Raw genomic sequence first — 24,005 nt, 5'->3', positions numbered from 1 at the left:
CTGAAGGCTGAGCCTCACACTTTGACTGTTTGCTTCACTGGGATAGTCTCTTCATTGCTGTCACTTTAGCCTCACGTTTAGGGGCCCACAACTGCTTCTAGTAATGAGTAACTCCTTCTGTGCCACTTTAAGGGACATTTGGTCCTTCCCCAGATGCAGCTTTGTTTTCCTGTCCAGCGTGCTAGGGCCTCATTGCCCCAGGAGCGTTTAGCAGAGAGCCACTAAACTTGGCTATTTTGTTTCTTTTTTCTGGGGAAAATGTTTATGTAGGTTGCAGTTCTTCCTCCCTGTTGGGAGCTGCTGAAGTTGGCCTCCCTGCTCCCTGGCATGCTGGTATCTGACCTTTGTACTGGATGGTTCATCCAACCATAAGTAATCCCTTCTAAACAGAGAGAGCCTGGTGTGCTGGCATCTGCAGAGGCTTAGAGAGGAGCTGCCAGGAGAACAGCGGGCTGGGAGCAGAGTGGTGCGTGGAGGGTGCCAGGGCTGACTGTTGGGGGAGGGGCTTCTGCCTCCTTTCCCAGCAGGCCTGGCTCAGGGGAAGAGTAGTTAGATGATAATGAATGAGCCAACGAGTGGGTGGAGCCAGCCATGAGGGCTGGCGGTGGAGGGCCCTGTGTTATCAGAGTGGAGAGGGGGCACCTGGGCCTCAGTAGCAGGGCTGTGAACAGGTGGCTCACAACACCAATCTTTTGCTCATAGATTGAAGTCAGTGTGTGTCCCTGTGTCCTTTACCAGCCAGGCTCACAGACAGTGTCACAAGAACCTTGGGGTCTAGAAGGCCTGTCTTCCACAGGCATCTTAGGGTACAGACCTCAGGACTGCCTGCTTCTCAGTCTCTGGGGTTTCCTGCCAAGCCTCAATTTAGCTGTTTCTAGGAAGCCAGGTCTTTCCGGGTAGCCTGGGGTTGAGGTTTGTGGCTAGCCTGAAGTTCTGAGAAGCTGGCAGGACCATTTGGGTCATCTTGCATCTTGACCCAAGGGTGTCTGTGGGTGCACCTAGTGACAGTGGGGTGTTAGTGTGACAGAATCAGTCACCGTCCACAGTGCCCTACCCTCAGGTCCTGGGCAAGGGCCACTCTTTTGGACCTGCTGACTGGTCCTTTGAACTGCAGGACCCCACTTTTGACTCACAACCAGAATTCCCAGCTTTAACCCAGGCTTAGCTTCTCACTGAAGGAAGATTAATTTGCCCACAAGCATGTGGCAGTTAGGGGACAATCCCATCCCACCATTGTTCAAGGGTCAGGAGAGGTCTGAGAGCTATGACTTGACCATATACATGCCTGAGCCTTTGCTCTGGGACTCGTCCAACTTGAAGATGCCAAGTGTAGCGACTTAAGAAAGCCGTACAGGGCTTCTGAAGCTCCTTGGCTTCCGTGGACAGCTTGAGTGTGTCTGATCTTGAAAAAAAGAAAAGCTGCTTGAAATGTGGTTTATGGAGCTCATTCACTAGACCGTTCCATTCCTGTCTATGGAGGAAGATGGCTGATGACCAGGGCCGTGGAAGAACAGGTCTGTTTATGTTTGTGTGTCCTGTGTGTAATCTTGCAGATGCTCTTGTTTGGATTGTGATTTCCTAACCCAACCTCATTTGAAGTGAAGGATCCTCAGGCTGCCGTGCCTGCGAGTGAAGAGTGGCGATGCTTAAGGCCGAGTTTATCCCCAGGGTTTATGGTTCCAGGCGTCTAAAGCTGCACTGTGCAGCTGGACTTCGTTGAAGTGAGTTTTCTTGGCAATGTGAGGGGCGGGGAGGAAGCAACTTGTGTGCTTGACCTGGTGCCCATGTATCAGCAGTGTGGCTGGAGCCATTGGGACAGAGGCCATCTTCCCATCCCTGTGAAGTCATAAGTAATTACTGTGGGTGTGAGGACCTGTCTTTTTGTCTCTCTTCTCTGGGCGGTTCCCAGAAGGACCTGAGTAAGAGGATCCGAATTCGGCTTTTTCTTCCTCCTCCTCCTCTTCCTCCTCCTCCTCTTCTGTGTGTATATCTGTGTATGTTGTGCATATGTGTATGTGTGTTCATGTGCGTGTATGTGTGTGTGTGTGCACACATGCGTGTGGAAGCCTGAGGTTGAATGAGGAATCATTCTGGATTGCTCTTCCACCTTTCTTGTTGAGGCAAGGTCTCAACCAGACTCTTGTTTCTGGGGATCCAAACTCCAGGCCTCACACATGTACAGCAAGCTTTAGTCTCTCTGTTGGCCCTTGGGTCTGCCTTGTGTGACCAAAAGGTGGGCTTATGCTCTCTGCGTTCATTTCTCTATAAGATCACGGTCAGCTCAAGGTGGCTGACCATCGGCTCCGCTTCCTGCAGGGCATCTCATCCTGGGGAAGAGTCCACTGGTGGATGTCCGAACCCGTGGCAGTACTGAACTGTATACATACAGACCTACAGCAGAGTTTAAGTATAAGGTAGGCACAGTAAGAGTTTAACAGCAAGCTTGTCTGGGGTGCACATCTACAGTACCAGCTACCATGGAGGATGAGATGGGAGATTGCAATTCCGGGGCCTGCCTAGGCAACTTGATGACTCTCTCGAAACCATGTAAAAGGGCTCTGATACGAGTGCACATGTGCTACACTAGCTCACAATCTCTCTTACTCTGACACATACACACACACACACTCACTCTCTCTCTCACGGAAAAATCTCATTATACCATAAATCTGAGCAACCTTAGTCTGTCTTATTTCTTTCCTTAGGTTGAAAGCACGCAGCCTTTCTCTTAAAAGAAGCACTTCCTTAAAAGAAGCTTTAAGAGAAGCACTCTTAAAAGAAGGGGCTTCTCTTTGCAGATCCCAATCGCCACAGCCCCCTCCTCTTGTGCGCTAGAGTCGTTAGTAAATAAGATAGGGGTTACTGGAACTCAAGCCCTGTGCTGCTGAGGCAGCCAGTTTGATGACCGAAACAGCTGCTGAGTGACGCATGTGTGGGTAGCATCCGCACGGTGGATACACTGGGCAAGAGGATGGCTTAGCCCATCAGGATGGGGCAAGGTCACGAAAGACTTCGCTCATGCTATAAAGAACAGCATGCAGTCACAAACTTAGAACAAGTCCTGTGAATATTTTTGGACCATGATTGATGATAGGTAACTGAAACTGTGGAAGATTAAGCTTTGGGTGACGGCTGTTGTGTGGCCAAGAATGTGAGCTGCACACCCAGGCCCAGAATGTGTTCTATTACACTCAGGTTTTCTTTTGCTCTGGAAAGTAAAGGATGTGATTTCTTGAAATTCTAAAGGAGTGGATGGGTTGTCCTGAGATCTCCATTTTATCAGTAATTACAGGATTCAAGATCTGCATTGCCTTTGGACATCAGTCATATATGAAGCAAACATAGACCCTGAATGGTATGTAAACCCTTCTAGTCTGAAGCACATGGTATCTGCAGAGGGGTGTCAGGAACTGCTCCAATTTTCTTCTTTTCTGACCTTCTTTTATTGCTTGTTTGTAAAAGGAGCGAGCGGACTGTTTCCTGCCGCCGGCTCCCGGCTAGTTTTACCTGAAATAATTACACAGAAACTGTATTCATTTAAAAACACTGCCTGGCCCATTATATCTAGCCTCTTGGCTAACTCTTACATATTCTTTAACCCATTTCTAATAATCTGTATCCCCACTTGACTGTGGCTTACTGGCATGAGTTTAACCAGCGTCCATCTCCAGCCGGAGCTTCATGGCGTCTGCCTGATTGCCTTCTTCCTCCCAGCATTCTGTTCTGTCTACTCCGCCCACCTAATTTTCTGTCCTATTAAAAGGCCAAGGCAGTCTCTTTATTTAACCAATGAAAGCAACAGAAATACAGAAGGACCTCCTACATCACTTGTTCTTCATTATTATTATCATTGTTGTTATTATTATTTGACAGTTTCATACATGTATATAATACTTTTTAGTTTTATGCTTTATTTTTTAATCTATCATTTTGTAAATTTGTTTCTTGGTATAGTGTGTTTGTGTATGTGTATGTTCACATGTGTGTAGGCTTGTATGTGTGTGGAGGTACATGTACTTAGCGCATATACTAAGGATGTTTTTGTTACGTATTGAAACCCAGTCTCTCACGGAACCTGGAGCTTGCCGTTTTGGCTCCCTCCACATGTGTCACTTATATGTGGGTGCAGGGATCTGAAGTCCTAGCCTTGTGCCTTCAGTGCAGCCACTTTACTTGCTGAGTCATCCATCTCCCTAGCCCTGAAGTCGTCATTTTCTCACCGTGGTAAATACGTATAGTAAACTCTCCCAGTTTCCTTGTGTGTAAGTAGATGGCGCAGCACATCACAAATGGCCGTCACTACCACCACTTCTCGCCTTCTCCTACGTGTCTTCTGAAGACTGAATTCACGTCATCAGACTGAAGGCCAGCATCACTGCCTGCTGAGCTGTTTGTCCGTCCCTGGGACATGTAGCATTAACAACAGAATTTCAGGGCCTAGGGAAAATGGTTCAGTGGGTAAAATGCTTGCTCCATAAGCATGTGGGCCTGAGTTTGGCTCTTCAGCACCCGTGGGAAAAGCCAGGTGTGGCAGCATGCACCTACAGTCCTAGTCTGGTGTGGAGATGGGAAGACTTGGAGGGCTCCCTGGCCAATGTGTCTAGCCACTGGGTGAGAGACCCTGTCTAAAAACAAACCTCAGTGAAACAAAAATAAATGAATGAATAAATACGGCTGTTGGTGCGATGACTCAGTGGGAGAAGGACTTACCGTGCAAGTCTGGGAATCTGAGTTCAAGTCTCAGAACCCACACATCTGTAATCCCAACACCTCTATGACAAGATGGCCCATGGAGACCAGGGAATTGCTGGCAAGCTGCTTGGAGTTACATAGTGGGAGAGAAACAACTGAGGAGGCTCTGCCCCAAGAGGAAAAGGGGGAGACCTCCTCGTGGGAGCTGTGGTAGGTGTGTGTCCCCCCAATAATGAATAAGCTAATAACTGTGGAGCCATAGAGGGGGAGAGCTGATGCTGACCTGTGTCTCCACACATGTGCATATGGGCATGAGTACACACATATACAGGTGCGTGTACCACACACACACACACACACACACACACACACACACACACACAACTTTTTCGTTGGAAAAGATCCGTTTGCAATGTAAGATTTTATTAGTTTGTTCATATAAATTTATTTCCAAGGGCACCAAATTGTTTTGTCCTTGTGACATTCACAGCACCAAAAATAGACAAAATTTTAAGACATGTCAATCAAATAAGTGCAGTCATTTTATTCTTTTTCGTTGTTTTCCTTTCGTTTTGAGATGAATAAGCAGGAATTGATTGTTTTGCTCTCAAGGCAGTGCCAGCCTTGTCGTTTTTCTCCCTATTTCTAGAAGAGGTGACATAGACTGTTGTTAGTTCCTTTTTTCTTTTATGTTAGATAGACGTTTTCAATCAGTGTCTGTTTCTGAGGGTTTTAATTATGTTTTCAATTTCCTTCATGTTTATAGTACTGATGAGACTGTATCTTGGGTGAGTTTGGGTTACTTGTAGTTATTAAAGAATTGGGTGTTTTCTTCCAAGCCGGGCATTTCTTGTTTATAGCTTAGGTGTCTATGGGGTCTGTGGCGGTGACTCCTTGGCTGACGGTGAGCACTGGGCAGCTGTTCGCACGCTGTAGACTCTAGTACAGTTATCACTTGCCTCATGCCCAGGGGCCCAAGGGACTAGTGAGTGGTGTGTGTTAGGACGAACACCAAGGCTCTGCAGCCCTGGTGGCAGGTGGTGCCAGGACTAGCCAATTAATGCACAGTACCCCAGTGACCTGTGCATCTTCATTGTCTCCAGAAGGGCCAGCCTGCTACCTGGAAGCAGTCCCCGGGGGACTCATATACAGCAAGAGGAAACTTGTAGGCGAGAATGAGGATGAGATTGTCCCTCCTCTGTGAGCACTCTCCAGGTGACTGTTCCAACATACAGACTCACTTATGCTTTGTCTGTTCCACAAAGGCTGCTTGTTAGCCTGCTCAGAAGCCCAGACAAACCTGCCAAGCAGAGTGAGGCAGGAGAGAAAGTCGGAGAATCGTAGGGCTGGGAGTTAGACTCTGGGTCAAAACTGAAAAAGAAAAATCGAAACTGCTTACAGAAATAGTGCTTGCCGTCCTATGGACGTCTCAAACAAGGATATTGAAAACGGCCAGCAAGAGGGGCTGGAGGTGTGGCTCAGGCGGTAGTGCTTGACTCAGGAGGACAAGGCACGGGGCGGGGGTTAACCCCCAGCACTGTGTGGAATGGGTGTGGTGGTGCACACCTGTCTGTAACCCCGGTACTCTGGAGGTGAAGGCCTGAAGACTGAAGTTCACGGTCACCTTCCACTGTGTAGTGAGCGTGAGACCATTCTGTCCTAAACAACGACAACAAAACAAGCAGCTGTGCTTCCTTCCTCAGACCCGAAAGCTCGCACGCAGCCTTGCGTTTGCCTGTGTCAGCCGACTTCTGTCACTCTGCACATAAGCAGCACACCTGACGGTTCCATTCACAAAAGAAAATCCTTGAAGTTTCTGAAATAAGGAAACTAGCTCATACACTTTAAGTTTGGAACTTAGCGTAGGAACTGGAGCGATGGCTCAGCAGTTAAGAGCACTGGCTGTTCTTTCAGAGGACCCAGGTTCTGTTCCCAACACCCACATGGTGGCTCACAACTTTCTGTAGCTCCAGTTCCAGGGGATCCAGTGCCCTCTTCTGGTCTCCTCAGGTACTAGGCTTGCACATGGCATACAGACACACACACACACAAAGTAATAAAATAATTTTTAAAAATTTAGCTTAGACTTCAAATCTTGTTGTAAATTTTATTATTTAGCAGTGCAACTTAGCTACGAAATTTGTGTATATATGTTATATGCGTATGTGCACCATGTATACATATATATTATGTATAAATACATATAAGATACCTGTGTGGCTCTAAGTACCAGCTCTCAACTCTGGCTCATATGCTATGCCTTACCTCTAGTTAATACATTTGTGGACTCTCTTAACGTATGGCTCACCCTGAGATTCTTTTTTGCAGTGTTAGTCCAGGAGGCCCTGAGGATGAGCCTCCTCGGGCTCCTCAGGCAGCCCAGCCTGTGTCTCCACAGCACCTCTGCCTTTTGTTTCTGCTGAGTGAAGATGATGAACTCTGTCCTTTCCTTCTGAAGGGCACGTTGTTCCCATTTGCCTTGTTTGGATGATGGAAGCTGTAGATTGTGGTTCTTACCCTGTCCCGATACATTGGAGCATCTTAGGTGAGGGAAAAGGTTCCTCCCTACCCCCTTTTTAGTAATTCCTCAGGCAAGTAATTTTGCTTCATTTAATTAAAAAAATCTGTGTCATGCTGGGCTTTCAAACGGGAAAATGACTTTTAAGGAATAAAAAGAGAGAAGGTTGGGGCTAGAAAGACGGCTCCATGATTAAGTGCACTGGCTGCTCTTGCAGAGGGCTAGGGTTAGGTCTCCAGCACCCACATGGCAGTTCCTGACAGCCTCTAACTCCAGTCCCCAGGGATCCGATTCCTCATGACCACTAAGGGCTCTTGCATGTACATAGTGCACAGACATGCACATAAAATAAGCATCTTCAAAAGAGAGAGAGAGAGAGGAAGTTTTTGAAAATGGAGAGGGTTGGGGCTGGAGAGATGGCTCAGTGGTTAAGAGCACTGACTGCTCTTGCAGAGGACCCGGATTCAATTCCCAGCATCCACATGGCAGCTCACAACTATCTGAAGATCCAATCGCAGGGGATCTGACACCTTTACACCAATGCACATAGAATAAAGTTAAATAAACCATAAAAAATATTAACAAAAAAAGAAAGAAAATGGAGAGGGTTTAGAAATCCCCACCACAAAAGGACACATGGGACTGTGAGGACCCCGGGCTGTGACAGGGCACCAAATGGAAGTAATGCTGGGCTATGAGACAAGTAGGCCAAACACAATGACTGTCCTGGCCTGTGTTGTGCCAAGAATGGTCTCTGTAGCTGCTGCGCTTTGCTGTTCAGCCTCAGGCTGTCATCAGCCTTCTGCCGCTGTCTGCTGCCCCTTCGAATTGTGGCTTTGCAGGTGTGTGACATGGTGTCAGCCTGCTGACAGCTCATGGCTGCTGGAAGACCAACCTCCGCTGTGATCTCGTCCAGAGTAGGATCTCTAAGGACCGTGCCTTCCCTCCTTTCATAAGGAACCCATGGTTTTTGTTTGTGGAAACAGAATCCAGACTAGTCCCAAAATGTAGCCATGTATACAGATACATCGTGTACGGACATTCTATGTTAAAATAGCAGTGGCCCAGACTCTGAAGAGATGTCTGAGTCACTGGTTAAAGATCTTGCTGTGTAAATGTGAGAACCTGGGTTTGGATCCCCAGGACCCAAGTAAATACCCATTGAGCTAGTGGCCTCACTGTTCTACCCATGGAAGATGGAGATGGGATCCATACAGCAAGCTGCCTAGGGAGTGCTATATTGATGAGTTCTGGGTTTGATTGAGAGGCCTTGCCTCCTTGAGAGTGATTGAGGATGATTTCCAACCTAAACCTTTGGCTTCCACATTCATATGCACACACTTGCAAAGCACACGCGCGCGCGCACACACACACACACACACACACACACGCAAAACAAAGGAGGAAAGGACATGAAAGTCAGTATCTCCACCGGGTGACTTGCACCAGTGTGCAGTTATTCATCTGTGTCTGAGGGGATGAAATGGGTCCTAGAACCATCCACAGAACTCAAAGATGCCCAGATCTTTTCGTAAGGTGGTGCGTGTGGTGCTTACACACAACAGTCAGCATCCGCCCATAAATCAGTTCCCTAAATTCCTCACCCTTCCGAGATAATCTGTGTACCATGTCAGTGGGTGTATGGAAGGGGGAAATGACAAGGGGCAAAGGCTGTGTGTGCAGGAATGTTTGTGGAACCCATGTGCTAAGAGATCTACGTGAGTCTGAACTGTAGGCTGAGCCATCTAGTAGCTAGCACACTGCATCTTGTCTTTCTGGGCTCTGTCTATCACTGAGTCACCTTGATCTGCAGAGTTGGGCAGTTAGGGTATGATGATGCTAGAGCGGGGTGTGGTACTGGGGACATGTACTCAGGTCCGCACATGGTGGCCAGGAAGGAGGCAGAGGTGGTGCTGTTCCAAATGCTGCCGGGGTTCCATTTATGGAAACTTCAGCCCCCGCAACCCGGGGAACCCCAGCTAACCTTCATGTGCAGGCTAAGAGCTGGGAAGATTAATTCACTTTCCATCCACGGGTCTGGTGACCTTTTTATAGTCTGCTTTGATGGCTTGTGAAAGAGTAACAAAGCCCTTCTAGGGCCTGTCCCCCGGAGATCTGGACTTCAAAACCTCTGGTTATACAGTAACAGGAGTGCTTGGAAGGGAGCTGCATCCTCCTAGAAGGTTCTGTAACTCATGTCTACTTCACATTTGTGCTCAGGATGTGACCGCACATGTGGATGCCTGGCCCTCATTCTCACCAAGTTTACGGGCATTGCATGCTGGGTACCGTCGGCAGGAAAAGAGGGCAGTGGGAGGGGCCTTGGGGATGTCCATGCTGACAAGACATCCTCTCAAGCACAGCTGGTGCTGCCAGGTTGGGTCCCACCTTACTAGCACATGCTCTGGGCAGTGGTGACCCTCACTGAGGTACTGAGTGGGCTCACGGGTACTTGCATACCTGGGAGGCCTACTGTGCGTGTGCTCGTGTGATCTTTCGAGTGTTAGTGTGTCTGAACATTCGCACATCTCTAGCAGAAGCTGTTATAGGTGTGATGCCAGGGCATCAGCCTGGGACTTCCTGCAGCCCTGTGGTAGCTCTGGGAAGGGAAGGCCCTGGGTGGCCCTGATCTGTTTCCCCACCCCAGGCCTTTAGAGTTGTTTTGTCATCCCTAAAGAGAATCTAGATCGGCAGAAATGAAAATAAACTGGCCCCTGTAAGAAACAGCGGAGTCGCTGAACCTTTCCCATGCTGGTCCCTGGAAGAGCAGCTTCCAGCTGTGGCCCCAGAGGCCTTCAGCAGCACAGGCCTGGAATCCATTAGGAATGCCCTTGTCCTGTGCTCCCCTCTGCGCTGCAGGACCAGGGTTCTCACTGGGGTCCAAGGGTCTGGTTTTCATTCATTCGTGTCAGTATCCCTTTGTCAAAACCATTGACTGAGGCTCCTAGAAGAGGCAGTGACTAAGAATGCATATCTCAGAGTTGATGGGTGAGTGGGTAGGGCTTCTGGGAGAGGGAGAAAGGCCTCTTACAGTATGTGTGGGTGTGTGCATTTGGAGCATATGTTTATATGTCTAGACATGAGTGCATGTGGTATACATATACACAGATAGATAGATAGATAGATAGATAGATAGATAGATAGATAGATAGATGCATGTGTTCTCTTTTAGAGGACTGTGGCATGCGTCTACTGGAGTACGCAAGGTCACTAGCAGAGAAGGACCAAGTTGTCTTGACTCCCAGATCTAACCCATAGTGTGAGAACCTTGACTGTCTCCTGACACTCGTTCACACATTCGAGTGAGGCACGCCTGAAAGCCGAGCCACAGTCCCGCTCTGGCCATCTCTGTCCAGCCCTCTTCTGCCTCGGGCCATTCCACGTCCACACAGGGTGACGGCCTTCTTCCTTACAGCTGCCTAGCATTCGGATATTTGGACAAACTGTAACTCACTCTCTGGTCACCTGCTGGTGGTCCCTGAGGCTGTTTCCATGGCTTTGCTGCACTGCCGAGAATGTCCTTTGGCACATCTTTGTGTCTGAGCGGGAACAGGTCTCTTGGTTCCTTTTTTGTTGCTCTGATTGGGTCCTTTATAAAGCAGGGAACTCTATCCAGCTTTCAGGTTGAAGTTACGATGTCCAAGGCCGGGGTGCTAGTGTCCGTCTGGCACCTTCTGATGCAGGGGACCATGGTAAGGGCATTACACAGTGAGACGGACCGCATGTCAGCGTGGGTCTCTTCCTCTTCTTTAAAGCCACTAGTGTCACTGTGGAGGCCCATATCCTCGTGACCTCATCTTAATATCTTGCCCAAGCCACATCTCCAAACACCAGCGATGTAGGAGTATGGAGATGAAATTTCGCCCTCTTCCTAATGGCACAGTGGCAGCCAGATTTCAACACATGGATTTGGGAGGTCTTCTTCCAACAGCAGCCGGATTATGTCAGGAAATTCCCAATGTCAGGCCGGGCGGCTGCCGTTCCTTGTCCCTGCTGGGTTGGGAGTTCCCTGTGCCATCCCCATCACTGACTGGGTCACTCAGCTCCCACCTGGAAGAGGCTATGACATCTTGTTTACCCTTTGTGTAGTTAATGGTACTGAACCCCCACCATCTCTGATTTGTCCTCTGCAGTTTCCTGCTCTGGTTGAGGACACTGGGGCTCTCAGGAGCCCCTAGGGAAGGTGGCCTTGGCATTTTCTGCCTGCTGTTTTTATGCCCCCTTTTTGTGTGTTACATAGTCCAACCCTTTCTGCTTTGCTTATTTTTAAAAAAACAAAACAAAACAAAAAACCCATCGATTCTTGTTTCTTCTCTATCTTCTCCTTAAAATGTTTGGCTGTGTGCTAACACCGATATTTCTTAGTGTTTAGTTCTAGTTGAGGGGCCGGATTGGAAGGGTTGTGCCAAAATGACATTCTTTTTAAAAGCTTTGAAGATGTTTGTGTGTGTTCTGCATGCACTGCAGCGCACGTGTGGAAGTCAGAGGACAGCTTGTGAGGGTCAGTTCTCTCTTTCTGTTCTGTGGGTACCCGGAATCAAACTCAGATTGTCGTGTGTCGGGGCAAGCGCTTTATCTACCAAGCCATCTCATTTGCTCTGAAATGTCATGTTTTATGATGACTGGATTATCTTTCCCCGCCCATGATCTCCTGCCCTCCTCCACACACCAGTTCTTCCTTTGTGCTGTGGAGACTGTGGCTCTGGTTCCTGACTAGCAAAGAGGGAATAAGTCAGGGAGAGGCAGACACCGCCTCCACCCTCCCTACTCCTGTGGGGCTTGTCCTGAGTGCTCACCTGGGGGAAGTGCTGTGCTCCATGACAGACTTCTCTCTTGGGCAGTGCTCTTGAAGAGTCTCATGTATGTATGTGATTGTCTCTCCCCGCCCCCCTTTCTCTCTCTCTCTTGTATATGTCTGTCTGTCTGACTGGCTGACTCACTTTGGTTTTACTAAGATACCTCCTTTTCCAATTCTTGTTTCAGACTCTGTTAACACCACTGGAACACAGCCAGGTTGTGAATGCCGCCATGTCTGACAACCCTGGTCCCTAGGTGAGTAACAAAACCCACCCGCCAAGGAAGTGTCCCCTTGGGAGGTGACCCCATGAGTCAGCAGTTGGTTCTGTTACATACATGAAAACTGAGGCATTCCTCCCAAAGGGGTCACTGTCTGGATGAGGCATTGAAGGCCCCATGTGGATGGAGGGGGACAGACTGCCAGCAAGGGACTCTGGGTGAAACCTGTTTGGAGGATGGATTTCTCACTTTTCCTGTTGTGACATAATACTGAACAAAATTAAGCGTAAGGAAGGAAGGGTTCATTTCGGCTCAGTTTAAGGATGGACCATTATGACAGGTAAGGAGTGGCGTGGGCGCTTGAGGCAGCTGGGTTTCACCCGTAGTCTGGAAGCAGCGGGAATCATAGGCTGGTGCTCAGCTTTCCTTCTTTTTGTTCAGTCTGAGCCCTAGCCCTGGGATAGAACAGCCCACATTTAGGGCAGGCCTTCCGACCTCAGTTAAAGCTCTCTGGAAACACCCTCACAATCATGTGTGTTTCCGTGTGACTCCAAATCCAGTCAGTTGACAATGAAGATTCACCTGGGTTAGCACCAACTTCCGACTTTCAAACAAGACCGGAGGGAGCTGGGGTTGAGTCCTGGCATGGCTTACTCTTACTCCTCCCTCTAAAAAAATCCCCTGGGGATTTTGTGTTCAGGAGTGTGCTCTGGGTCTTTGAAGGTGGCCTGTCTCCCTCCCTCAGGAGCTTCAAGAGCTGTTGGCCCTGCCTCTTTTCTGCCCTCCCAACCACTGCTTGACCCTGGGGTAGGGAAGTCTGTGGAGGTGGGAGCTCACCTGTGTGCTCAAGGTGGTGGACAGTGGAGGCTTTCTGGGTTTGCCTAGGACTCAGAGGGCCTGGTATGCATGGACCCTGCTGCACGTACTTATGTGGTAGCGATGCCAACTGTCTCAGCAGCTTCAGCAGGGAGTTGGTACCTTTACGTCACAGGTGATGGTGAGACACAGTGTGGTGAAGATAAAGTGCCTAGCCATTTTCTCAGGGTCATCTCCAGCCTTATCTGTGACCTCCAACCACTGTTACGGCACTCACCTCCCAGTGCTGCTTGGCCTTATTGTGCCAACCCTATCCCAAGCCCCCAAGTGCTTGCCACTTCCAGAACTGAAGGGAGAGGCAGCCACAAAGACCCCATACCTTCTATGGCTGGGCCAGAGGTTCCGACTCAAGGTGTGTGTGAACGCACCTGCATTTAGTAGACTTCCCAGACACGACTTTTGCCATCCTAGCCTTCCCAGCTCGAGTGTCGAAGTCTTCGCTGGAAGCCCAGTTGGTTGGCCAGCTGTGAGCACAGCACTCTAGCTGGCGGCTCAGAGGTTTTCCAAGCCTCGGCTTTCACATCACGGATACAGTAGTCCCCTTATCTGCGGTTTCACTGTGTGCATGTTTTGTCCCCTGAAACCAACAAGGAGAGAGAGCAGTGCCGGGAAGCATTCGGAGAGCAAGAGGAGCGGGCTCACACTGTTCAGCTCTCTGCTCTTCAGTCCTCTAGCTAGCTGCTCTTGATACCTCGCTGTGTCTAATTTTTAGAAAGAAACTCTGTCCGAGGTTTCTGTGTCCCTGAAAAAGTCTGGTGCATGCTCCACAGTGTCAGTCACCCAGCGAGTAACAAGTCACCAGTCTTGGAGGGTGGCGTCTCTCCCCCACCCCAGAATAAGGGGAATGCAGTAGTTTGCATATAAAAGGCTGCCTAGAAAGGAAATACTTAGGAATATTAAGCTGTATATTGTAGAATTTGCATTGAGGTGGAAACTATAATAACTTTTCAGGATCTTTCCCAGTGTGAAGTGGCCCATACAAGCAGCTTTGCCTTTGGTGGGTCCTCAGAGTGGGGACAAAGCAGGCATTGTCCTTACTGTTGCCCCTGGGGGCCGTCTCTATGACGCCATGGTGGAAATCTAGCCAAGAATCCAAGAGTGGCCTCTGGAGAAACTGGTGTGTCCAGGCAGGGAAGGCAGCAGCCAAGAGGTTCTATGAGGTCTGGCTAACAAGCATGGTTTGGGGGTGCTTGAGTGCCCCTCGGATCTGTTGGGAATACCGAGCCTATGACAGGGCAGGTGTCAGGATTAGGGACAGGCCTTGCTTAGTGACAAGTTACAAGGCTCTATGCTCACCTGCAGTTCTGGTCTTAGATCCATACTCTACTGGAATGTGTTAGGAGACACATAGTACGGGAAGGAAAGTGCTTTAAGTTTTGTTACACTTTTGAGGCTGCCTGAGCTTTCAAAGTTCTGTTTTCCCACAATTTTGTAGTCTTTCTTGTGTTTTCTGTGTATTCTTAGTTGGTTTTGTTTTGTTGTTTGAGACAGGGTCTCACTATGTAGCCCTGGCTGTCCTAGAAGTCACTCTGGAGACCAGGCTGGCCTTGAACTCGTGGAGCTCTGGCAACCTCTGTTTCCTAAATTCTGGGATTGAAGGTGTGTGTGCCACTGTACTCTGCTTCATATTTCTTGGTTTTTAGGATGTGTTTAATTATTATATTTATGTATTTTTGTTTGTTTGGGTGTATGCCACTTGTGTGCAGGGACTGGCTTCATCTTTCTTGTGTGTGTTTTTTTTAATTTTAGTTATGTGTTTGTGTTTGTATGGGTGTATCCCACATGCTTGCAAGGAGGCCAGAAGAGGCCATGGATCCCCTGGACCTAGATTTACAGGTGGCTGTGAGCACCCTGCTATGGGTATTGGGAACTAGATTATAGTTCTCTGCAAGAGCAAAAAGGATTTGTAATCCTGAGCCATCCATAATCTCTCCAGCCCCAGCCATGAGGTCTTACCAGGCCCATTGTGTGTACAAGATGGCAGGTTCTCCAATGTGACAGGAGATGTGGTAGTGTGGTACTGTCCAGCCACTTCAAACCCAAGGGGGCCAGCCCTGGCCTGGGACTCTGCCATTGGCACAGCGAAGTGTCCATTTATAGTGACTGGATACATGGACACCCCTAGTGCCCTTGGAACCAAACATTTATATTAGCAGCCGTGTGTGGGCCATATTGCTCTCCTGTGCCTTAGATCCACAAGGCCCAGTCCCATAAGTGAGCGCTATGCCTGGCCCAGGTGCTGGAGCGTGACTGTTCAAAGCCAAAGCCTGCTTTGAAGATTCAGTGCCCAGAAGGGATTATGTATGCCTCTTTCTGAAGTATGTTAAGTGCATCTTAGAAGACTGTATTGTGCACGTTTGTGTACTGGATTACATAAACTAGATTATTAGAAAGGTATGTACTCTTCTCATGTGGCCATCCATGCAATTGCAGTGGCATGTGCCATCAGCCGTGTGCCCTTAGTAGTGCGGATCTAGAGTGTGCTGTGACTGCCCTGGCTTTGACTTTGTTCTAATCCCCTGGGGCTGGGCCACTGGTAAGTGCTGCAGTTTCTGGGTTTCTAAGAAAAGCTCCTAAGCAGCCTCCTGGGGGGCTCAAGAGGGTTCCCAAACTGACCGTATTTCTCTTGAGGCACCAGCCCTGCCTTGTCTGCTTCCTTTGCCCTTGTTTTCTGTTGAGGGCAAAGATGCAGTGTACATGTTTATAGCTGATTTTTCCACATCATGGCCATGTCCTGAATGCATTGGTGGCCTGCTCAGTCTGCATGTCATGTTTATGATGAGGAGAGCTACCTTGTAAATACCTGCCATCCCCCCCCCAGTACCATGTGACTCGCTTTGGCAGCCTGAGTGGAGGGGCTGGTGCCTGCTTGTGCAGCTGTGGGGAGCCAGCACAGTCCTAGGAAAATACCCCAGGCACTCCCACATCTGGCCAGGCTATTAATATCCCACAAAGGACTCTTTTTCTCCCCCTGTGGAGAGCCCGCATGTGGTGATGCTGTCGTGCACATGACCAGAGCCCAAGCCACGAGCCTTGCAGTGAGTGGCTTTCTGGATGCCTCATGGAGTTCTCGTTGACAAGCCTGGGCCTCGTAGCTTTCTGCCTGCCATTCTGCAGTGTGTGGATGCTGGTTGCCAGAGGGCAGGTGGAACTGTCAGCCCCAGGTGGCCTGCTGCAGAGAGGCTGGTCCTTCTCAGCTGTTTCTATTCACACCGTGTTGGAAGAGTTCCTATAGCCAACTGTGACCAGGCAACCAGTAAGTTGCCAAGGAAGACAGACCCCAGGTGGGATCACTAAGGTCAAGTGGGAGAGGAGATGGTGCCTGGGTCCATGGAGAGATCTGGCATGTTGAAAAGGAGCTGCCAGGACACAGGCCATGTGTCTCATCCTTTCATGTGCGGAGCTGGTCCCACCGGGATACCCCCTAGCCGAGCCCTTCTGGTCCTCTGAACTGGACATAGAGGTTTGGAATTGGATACAGACAGCCGTGTCTGTCGTCTTCTTCCTCCTGCAGCCTTGTGTTGAGAAGTCACAGCCACCATGGTCCTAGAGGGTGCGTGTTTGACGGAACCAGGGAGACACTGGTGCAGGAAATGCAGAGCCCTGAGAACACTGTAGAGTGGCTTGCTCTCCTCCCCTGAGAACCGGCCAGGCCTGGGTGTGCAGGCCCTGGTCCCTATGGCAGCACACCCCACTCAGAGACCCACACTGAGCGTTGTGTTCTCTGCCCTTACGGCTTTCTACAGATTGTATAACTCCCTTAAGACTGTCAGACTCTGACCCTAGTGCCTCGTTCATGTGGTCTTGTGTGAATAGCTCCTGTGGATGTGGGCAGATTGAAGGTCTTTCTCATGGCGAGTTTATTTGAGCTTATCTGGGAGAACTTGGATGCAGTCACAGGTGCCCTCATAGGAGGAGGGTGGAGGAGTCAAGATGCTGTGCAGAACTGACTCTGTGGAGAAGAGGTGGACCCTGGAGCAGTGGATTGCCAAGATGGGTTTTACCCCGAACTGCCTGGGCCCCATGGTGCCTAATGTTCTGTCAGACATCACTCTGGGTGTCTGGAGGGCATTCTGATGTTTTTTCTTAAGTAAGTGTGTGTGTTTGTGTGTGTGTGTGTGTGTGTGTGTGTGTGTGTAAATGTGAGCACATATATGCCAGGACATTGTGCCATACATGCTTGTGGAGTTGGAGTTCAGGGGACGACCTCACGTGTGGGTGTTTTTGCCTTCCACTTTATTTGAAACAGGCTCTATTATTATTGTTGTTGTTGTTGTTGTTATCTTTGCCTTTGTGTGTGCCAGACTCATTGATCCATGGTCCAGGGCTTCTCCTGTATCACTTTTCATCTTCCTGTAGGACAGTGGTTCTCAACCTGTGGGCCGTGACCCCTTTGGAGGTTGAATGACCTTTTCACAGGGTCAGCACATCAGATGTTTACATTATGATTCTTAACAGTAATAAAATTATAGTTAGGAAGTAGCAATGAAATAATTTTGTGGTTGGGGGTCAATGCAGCATGAGGAGCTCTATTAAAGCATTGCAACATTGGTAAGGTTGAGAACCCCTGCATTAGGTGACATGGGGTTGTGGATAGATGCTACTTTACTTAGCTTTATGTGGGTTCTGGAGACCCAGACCCACCCAGGTCCTCATGCTGGTGCAGAAAGCACTTTCTCCCCCACCTCCCCAACCCTAGATGGGGCTCTGATGAGATTACTGTGTTAATCCAAGGACTCAGTAAATCAGAAGGCCTTCCCCATGTGTGTGGTCCTTAGGAAGGAGCAAATGCCCGCAGATTGCCTGGGAGCTAAGGGGTCTCCATTTGCAGATTAGCCATCCCATCCTCTTTAGTCGCCGGTCAAACCGTCCCCATGAATGTCTTTCCCATCAGTTCTGCTCTTGGAAGAACCTGGGGGTGCCAAGAACTCCACAAGCAAGGACCCTTTGCAGCCACCAGACACAGGAAGAACCTTGATGTAATTCTTGGGAGTCTAACATGGTCCTTGACTTTGGCCCAGTGCCACTGACTTAAGACTTCCAGCCTCCAGAGACAAGGGAGGGTTAGTACCTGATGTTTTAAGCTTCTGGGCTTTAGTAATTGGTAAGGGCAGGCACGGGGAAACAGGAAGTCAGGATAAACAGTACCTCCACAGATACCCTTAGCTGTGGCAGAGCTGTCATTCTGAGGCTGTGACCTCCGGGCGGGGCTCTGCTGGGTCTGCTGGGTGTGTGGCTCTTGGCTTTGGTAGAACTCGCCGGCCTACTCTGTGAAAGGATCTGACTGTTGCTTAGTGGTGGACCCTGTTCCCAGTTCCCAGTTCCCTCCCTCTGCCGTGGCAAGTGTCTGCTGGAGAGCGATGTTGTGGTCACACTGCCTGTCCCTGAACCCCGGTGAGTGGTTCCAGCCTCGGGTCCTGCTTCCACTTCTGCTGGGTCGCCTGCTCGCCTTGCTCCTCAGCAGGGGCTGGGTGTTCTAGATGCTTCTGCTTTGAAACACTGACTCCCGGTTCTTAAAAAAAATTTGAAACACTAATTCCTAATTTTTTTTTTAAATCTCATTCATTCTCTGTGTGTATAGAAGCAGGGAGTAGGGGGACACGCTTACCAAGGCGTATTTGTGGAGAGCAGAGGATAACTTGAGAGACTCAGATCTCTCCCACCGTGGGGCTTCTGGAGATGGAACTCCTGTTAGGCTTGCCAACAAGCACATTTTTTACCAGCCGAGCCATCTTGCTTATTCCCAATTCTGTCTTTTGCTGGCTGCTTTTATGAGTGTCTCATTTGCCAGTCAGGTGAAGCCCATAATGCTCAGGTCTTTTTCTTTATTCTTAAGGTTTGTAGTGTTGGTGTTAAGATAGAATGGCTATGCAGAAACTTTATTCTGTGAGTTTGAATTGTTTAGTATGAATTCAGATGTTTGAGGGAAGGCTTCGGGGAAGTGTGTGTGTGTGTGTGTGTGTGTGTGTGTGTGTGTATACATGAGTGTACCATAGCTTGGGTGGAAGTCAGAGGCCACTTGCTGGACTCAGTTCACTGCTTCTATTGTGTGGGATTAAACTCAGGTTGTCAGGGTTGGTGATGGTGTTTCTGGGGAATCAGGGGCCCAGTTTTGGGTTCTTGCAATATACTGGCACTAGGCAACAACCATTCTTTTTTTTTTTTCCCTTTGATTCATGAGTTGAACTTCAGCTCAGTGGTTTCTTAATGTTCTTCATAAGAGGACATGCCACCGCTCCCCAGTGACCTGCTTGCCTTTTTACATCCGAGTCACTTTGGTGACAGTTCTATGGAGTATGCTGACAACAGTAAAGGCGTTTCATCTCTGTGTCCTGCACATGCTATGTTAGCACCGTGATAAGAGAAGATTCCACAATACATGGCTGACACATGCTCCCTCTGCAGAGGACAGCCAGGGTGCACAGTCGCTGTGCTGAAGGGGCTGTGGAGCAGGGAAAATCAGGGAGAAAGGCAAGCACACATTTCCAGCACCCTCTGTGTGCTTGCAGTAACGTCTAGAAGCCGGTAAAGCTAGAATGGAGGATGTAACTCAGTTGTCCGAATGCTTGCCTGGCGTGTGTGAAGCCCTCGGTAGCTTTGCTCTCCTGCACTACAGGTGTGATGGTGCACCTCTGTAATCTCAGGAGAGTTGGTAGTTCAGACCATCTTTGGACTACACATTGGTTTGAGGCCAGGCTGGGCTCAATGAGATCCTGTTTCAAAGTCAGATGCAGACAACAAAAACCCAGATATGAAATTAGTGAAGCCAGAGTGTAAGGCAATGAGCACCAACTGGAAAACAGCCTGTGGCGGGCCTGGCAATAGAAGGTGGCCTCTGTGTTGGGGACTGCCTTCCTCCTAGGTCTCCTTTAGGTGTCTGTGGTCTGACGCTGTCCAGGATGGGTGAGTGGATATGTGGGGTAAAGTATGTGCACCAACAGTCGGCGGGTATGTGAGGGTTGTTCTGTGCCCACATCCACCTGTTAGTGTGTGTGTGTGTGTGTGTGTGTGTGTGTGGTGTATGTCACATCCCTGTTCCAGGTTTGTGTGCCTGACCTTGAACTGCCAGACCTGGGTCTTCTGAGTATTGTCCCTAGACACTGCCTGCCCCTCTGGTGGCTGGTGCTCCACGGCTTCTGAAAACTCTCTGTGTTGCTGAGCTGGCTCAGTCCCACCCTTGCTGGGAGCATGATGAGGTCAGGCCTGCGTTTGCCTGTGTGTGACCCAGCCGCACCCGAGCTGGGGGTGGAGGTGTGGAGGATTGCAGGTGCTTGACCCCACACAGGACTGACAGCCTGGGCCCCCAGCTCCAAGGTAGGCGTGGGATGAGGTTGGCCCAGGTGTCACTGGGCCAGGTCTGCCTAACTATTTGCTGGTCCTGGGCAGGCAAGCCCTTCTGTCTGTGGCTGCTTCGTGGTAGCAGTGATGTTGCTGGAGCGTGGCTCTGCTGTGTAGGGTTGAATGCTACGTTCCCGACGTCCAACTTGCTGCAGGAACAGCAGCCATGATATTTCTTCAAGGTCAGTGAGATAAGTAGGTGACAGCTAGGTCTAAGTTAAAGGTGGACAGAGGGGCAGGGCTTGGGGGCAGGTGGGTGGAGTGATAGGCCTTGGAGGAGGGGGCAAATGGCCGGAGTGTCTAGATGTGCTAACAAGACCCTGTGGGTCGCGTGGGTATCAGGGCATCCCTCCTTACAGGTTTCTTTCTGCCCCTCCACAGCCTGGAATGTAAACACTCATCTCTTTCCGGGGCTTCTCATTTTATGGGCTCTGCCCTGGGGCAGGAGAGGGGTCATGCTCCAGCTGTCGCCTTGCAAGTCTCACCAGGAAGTGGTTTTGGAGTTTCCCAGGGGGAGCCCAGTGGGGTCCAGGTGGGCCTTCTAGACTGAGTCATGGTCTAGGGAGAAGCAGCTTCCTGGGGGTGGAGGCAGGAGATGTATGGGCCGCCTGTCTGCTCTTCTGTGTCCTGGGTGCTTGTGGGATTGAACCTCCTCTATTGGAAGGTTGTCTTTCCAAAGCCTCCCATGAACAGCAGCAGGGGAAGCTGGCCCCAGCCGGACATGTTTTATTTCTGTCTGGAGCTTTCTGATCCCCTCCCTCTCTCCTCAGCATCTCAGCTCTGGCACACTTGGCCGTCTCCTGGTTTCCTCGTTCTTTTTGTACTCTGGTGACACAAGGGGCCAGCTCCACTCTGACCTCGCAGAGGTGCTTGGGTTGAGATCAGGCAGGAAGGCCAGGTGGAGGATGCTGCAGTCCCTTTCTTGGCCTTCAGTAGGTTTTTTCTACCTACTGGTTTTGAATCTAGCATCTGAACAGCCATGTTTCTTGGATGTGAGAGTGTGGCTTGGACCCTGGGAAGGGAGGAGCGCAGCCACAGGTCATTGGGTATCATGGCTCGGAGGGAGACACAGCCTCCTTCATAGACTTGCTGGGTGTTAATCCACACACCATGTTCTGTGTGGGATCCTGGTGTGGTAAATAGTAATGGCATCTGGAGAAGCCTTTTAAAGGTTGCTGGGGGCGGGGCTGAGAGGGTTGAGAGCTTTGTCACAGACATTGCTCTTCCTAGGCTGTGACTCGCCAAAGTCACTCTAGAGGAGGGTGGACACAGTCCCTCATCCACAGTGACTGCTCCCTCTTGCTTTCGTCTGAGGCTGACATGTAATAGATCAGAAGCAAAGCCCCTGAGCTGTTGGGAGGAGATGGAAGAGGGGAGGGGCTGAGCAGCCAGACAGCTTCCCTCGGAGAGGAAGGCAGTGTTAGCCAGCACTCAGCTTGGAGCCCCCGAGCCCTGAGGAGGAGCTGTAGGGCAGGGGATCGGTCCTCTGCCCTCCTTCTCTTTCCTGTTCTTGAGATCATCCTGACATTCGGACGTGCACTGCCACATGCCTTAGCTGAGGCCTGGCTTTCACAGTCTCCATCATGCCCAGAGGCCAAGCCCTGCAGAACCACCACCAACGTTGTTTGCTGTCAGAAGTGCAACTTGCCCGCTGACATGAAGAAGAACACGCACAACTCATCCTGCGTGAGTGTGTGTGTGTGTGTGTGTGTGTGTGTGTGTAGGAAGAGGGGCCTGTTGGTGAGGCTGATTTGGATTAAGGCATTTTTAAAAAATATTTTATTTATTTATTATGTGTACAATATTCTGTCTGTGTGTCTGCTTGCAGGCCAGAAGAGGGAATCAGATCTCATTTCAGATGATTGTGAGCCACCATGTGGTTGCTGGGAATTTAACTCAGGACCTTTGAAAGAGCAGGCAATGCTCTTAACCACTGAACCATCTCTCCAGCCCAAGGCATTTCTTTCAGTATGGTGGCAGGTGGGGTTGGTTGGGCCACATGCATGAGGTAAGAGTTGAGGAGGCAATTACTTGTATTGTTCTATTATTAAATACAAAAATCAGATATTGGAGTTAAAAACCTGATTGATCAGAGAAGTGACGGAGAAGTGACCAGCGACCTCCTCTCTCTCCTTCCTCAATCCTAAAGGGCTGAGAATCTCTCTAAGTTCCTCCTTACTACTTCCTGTGACTCTCTATGTATCCTGGGTCCTCCAGAATCTCTGTGGCTAATGATGGTCAGCTAGTAGCTAGCTCCGCCCTCTGGCTCAGTATGAACTTTATTGACAGTCTTGGGAGTGTCAGAGGCGATCAAAATATCCCAGGACAGGTTGAGGCTTGACTCGCGCTGACTGGGTGCTGAGGAAGCAGTTTGTCATGGGAGGAGGTTGTTGTTCTTAGAAGGCCTTGCTCTTGTGAGTGGTTAGGAAAGCAGGCTGCTGATCAGGCCAGTTTGGGAGCTGCACCTGGCAAATCTCCACTTTACTTTGTCATTTTGGGGAAACACTACCGGAGTAGAGAAGTCATAGGTAGGGTAATTGTGGACTGGGCTGACCCCTGCTGGCCCAGGTCTCCACTCCAGTTGACTGGCCAAGCTAGCTCATCTTCAGCACTCAAGTAGGACTGACAACCACGTGGCAAGCCAGGTACACATCTTACATACACCCCGAGGCATGTTCCCGTGTTTCTCCCCCTGCTTGATTCCCTGTGAGTAACAGTGGTCCCCTGTTGACAGTTGGTGCTAGGGGGTGTGAGGAGGAGGCAGTGTGTGCAGGTGGGTGTGAGGAGGAGGGAGTATGTGTGAGGAGGACGGAGTGTGTGCAGGTGGGTGTGAGGAGGAGGGAGTGTGTGTGAAGAGGACGGAGTGTGTGCAGGTGGGTGTGAGGAGGAGGGAGTGTGTGTGAGGAGGAGGGAGTGTGTGCAGGTGGGTGTGAGGAGGAGGGAGTGTGTGCAGGTGGGTGTGAGGAGGAGGGAGTGTGTGTGAGGAGGAGGGAGTGTGTGCAGGTGGGTGTGAGGAGGTAGGTGTACATGGTACTGGGGAGGAAGACTCCTTCTTTTCAGATCAGGGGATATATTTCCAGAAGGCCCGGCTGCTGTTCAGGCAGAAGATGAAGTAGAGAGAAGCAGCCAGTAGATAGGGTGCTGGTAAGAAGCGGATCAGGCAGCCAACTACTATTTTGAGGTACAGAGCTGAGATTTTAATCTGAAGGAAGCAGAGAGCTCTTGGTATTCTGTTTATTCTTTTTATTGCATTTGTGCACAGTGTGTGCATGCCTGTGTGGGTGTGCGTGCATGTGTGTGGAGGCTAGAGGCTGCTTTGGGCTAGACTGGCTGGCCAGTGAATTCCCGAGATCCACCTATCTCCATCCCCCAACTTCTGGGGGATGCATTGCCACCTGCTTGACTCTTTTACATGGGAGCTTGGGACCCCAACTTGGGACCTCTTGCTTGTGTAGCAAGCACTGAGACACCCCCCGAGTCCCTGGAGGTACCCCCTCCCCTTTTTTCTTTTTCTTCTCCTCCTCCTCTTTTTAAATAACCATTAGTCAGAGCTGGAGTTTAGAAA

General features: G+C 49.9%; 1 protein-coding gene across 6 annotated transcripts in view; it reads left to right on the top strand.

Moving 5' to 3' along the window:
* Positions 1 to 24,005, top strand: part of Sema4d (semaphorin 4D) — a 103,774-nt gene that overhangs the window by 13,586 nt on the left and 66,183 nt on the right. For 4 of the 6 annotated variants that reach the window (XM_085699519.2, XM_085699517.2, XM_085699516.2 and 1 more), the window contains exon 2: positions 12,194 to 12,262. The gene's annotated coding sequence lies outside the window, so the exon portion shown is untranslated. Of the gene's footprint in view, positions 1 to 2,310; positions 2,415 to 12,193; positions 12,263 to 24,005 lie in introns of those variants that run through there. The other 2 variants (XM_048447887.3, XM_048447883.3) reach the window with 1 other exon arrangement.

Source organism: Myodes glareolus, chromosome 14, assembly GCF_982192425.1.
Source record: "Myodes glareolus chromosome 14, mMyoGla1.1, whole genome shotgun sequence".
Taxonomy (NCBI): Eukaryota; Metazoa; Chordata; class Mammalia; order Rodentia; family Cricetidae; genus Myodes; species Myodes glareolus.
The sequence above is the reverse complement of the archived record's forward strand: the minus strand, read 5'-3'. Positions and strand labels throughout refer to the sequence as shown.